This window comes from Suncus etruscus, chromosome 19 (assembly GCF_024139225.1).
Source record: "Suncus etruscus isolate mSunEtr1 chromosome 19, mSunEtr1.pri.cur, whole genome shotgun sequence".
Taxonomy (NCBI): Eukaryota; Metazoa; Chordata; class Mammalia; order Eulipotyphla; family Soricidae; genus Suncus; species Suncus etruscus.
In genome coordinates this window covers 44472554-44474913 of record NC_064866.1, presented here as the reverse complement: position 1 = coordinate 44474913, position 2360 = coordinate 44472554, and the positions used below count along the sequence as shown (strand labels likewise).

The following is a 2360-nucleotide window of genomic DNA, read 5'->3' as shown; positions in this document are numbered from 1 at the left end:
TCTCTCTCTCTCTCTCTCTCTCTCTCTCTCTCACTCTCTCTCCGTATATATATGTATGTGTGTGTGTGTGTGTGCATGCTTCAGGGCCACACTCATTGGTGCTCAAGGATTACTCCTGGCTCTTCACTCAGGAATAACACCTGGCAGGTTCAGGAGACCTGAACCTGGGATTCGAGAGGATGTCGAGGATCGAACCTGAGTTTGCTATATGCAGAGCAAATGCTCTATCCACTGTGCTATCACTCCAGCCCCTCATATTTATATAATTAGAGAAGAACAGAATAGAAATTCTAGAAGTTAGAAGTATAATAACTGAGAGAAACTTCACAACAGATTTGACCAGTAGTAGAACCTGCCTCCTTAAAGATAGAATTATTAGGGACCAGAGAGATAGCATGGAGGTAAGGCATTTGCCTTACATGCAAAAGAACAGTGGTTCAAATCCCGGCATCCCATATGGTCCCCTGAGCCTGCCAGGAGTGATTTCTTTTTGTTTGTTTGTTTGTTTTGTTTTTGGGTCACACCTGGCAGTGCTCAGGGGTTCTTCATGGCTCTATGCTCAGAAATCACTCCTGGTAGGCTCAGGGGACCATATGGTATGCCAGGATTCAAACCACTGTCCTTCTGCATGCAAGGCAAACGCCCTACCTCTATGCTATCTCTCCAGCCCAGGAGCAATTTCTGAGCGTAGAGCCAGGAGTAACCCCTGAGCACTTCTGGATATGATCTAAAAACCAAAAAAAAAAAAAAAAAAAAAAAGATAGAACTATTAAAATAATTAAGTCCTAGAAGAAAGAAAACAGGCCAGGGCCAGAAAATGACTCAGTGATTTTGTTTTTGTTTTGTTTTGTATTAGTGTTTTGTGGTTTTTTGTTTGTTTGTTTGTTTGTTTTTTGGGGCTACACCTGGCAGAGTGCTCAGGTGTTACTCCTGGCTGTCTGCTCAGAAATAGTTCCTGGCAGGCACAGGGGATCATATGGGACACCGGGATTCGAACCAACCACCTTTGGTCCTGGATCGGCTGCTTGCAAGGCAAACGCCGCTGTAGGCAAACGCCGCTGTGCTATCTCTCCGGGCCCCTTGTATTAGTTTTTAAGTACACCCAGTGTACTTTATGGCTTACTCCTGGCTTTGTGCACAAAATCACGGGGGCCATATGGGATGCTAGGGATATGACCTAGCTTGGCACATTTATAGTAAGCACCCATCCACTATACTATGGCTCCAGCCTCAAATGGAGTTTTTGTTTTTGTTTTTTTGGGCCACACCAGTGGCACTCAGAATTTACTCCTGGGTGCTCGCTTCGGCAGCACATATACTAAAATTGGAACGATACAGAGAAGATTAGCATGGCCCCTGCGCAAGGATGACACGCAAATTCGTGAAGCGTTCCATATTATTTAAAAAAATAAAATAAAAAAAAAAAATTTACTCCTGGTGTGCTGGAGGGGTGGGGGTGCATATGGAATACCAGGTATCAAACCCAGGTCAGCCATGTGCAAGGTAAACACTCTCCCCAATGTATTACTGTTCCAGCCCCCCAAGTGAGGTTTTTTTTTTTGTTTGTTTGTTTTTTTGTTTTGTTTTGGTTTTGGTTTTGGTTTTTTGGTTTTTGGTTTTTGATGCTCAGGGGTTACTCCTGGCTAAACGCTCAGAAGTTGCCCCTGGCTTGGGGGGACCATATGGGATGCTGGGGGGTCGAACCGCAGTCCTTCCTTGGCTACCGCTTGCAAGGCAGACACCTTACCTCTAGCGCTACCTCACCGGCCTCCCAAGTGAGTTTTAAAATAGAAAATATGGCCCAGAAGAATGAATGCCTTTTATGTGTGAGTCCCTAGATTCAATCCCAGGAATTGGAAGGGGAAAAAAAGAAAAAGAGAAGTCAAGGAAAAGTGAAGAGAGACTGACTTCTGAAGCACCTTCAACATTCTATGAGTTCAAGAAAGGAAAGAGAAAGAAATGTACAGGAAGAATATTGTAAGAAATATTAACCAGAACTTCTCAATTATGATCAAGTACATGAATCTAAATCTCAAGTTTATTCCCAGTTTATTCCCCAGTACTATAAAGCAAAAAGTTCTAAGAGAAAAAAATTGTAAGCTAAGAACTATCCAGGAGAATCATCCTTCCAAGTGCGGGAGAGGGGCTGGAGAGATATCATAGCAGGTAGGATGATGTTCCTGCATACAGCTGGCCCTGGTTTAGTCCCACCACCACACAAGATCCCTTAGAGCCCCACCAAAAGTGATCCCTGAGCATCATTGTGTGTGGTCCAAAACAAACCAAAAGGATGAAACGATGGACTGGAGAGCTCATACAGGGGGTAAGATGGTTTGCCTTGTTAATGAATGGCAGTTGGA

The 2360-nt window shown here is 43.9% G+C and overlaps 1 non-coding gene across 1 annotated transcript; it reads left to right on the top strand.

Annotated features, from left to right (window-relative positions):
* The first annotated feature begins 1294 nt into the window (after positions 1–1294).
* LOC125997627 (U6 spliceosomal RNA) lies at positions 1295–1401 on the top strand. Its single transcript, XR_007491667.1, has one exon. It is a non-coding gene; the product is annotated as a U6 spliceosomal RNA (small nuclear RNA).
* The last annotated feature ends 959 nt before the right edge of the window (positions 1402–2360 follow it).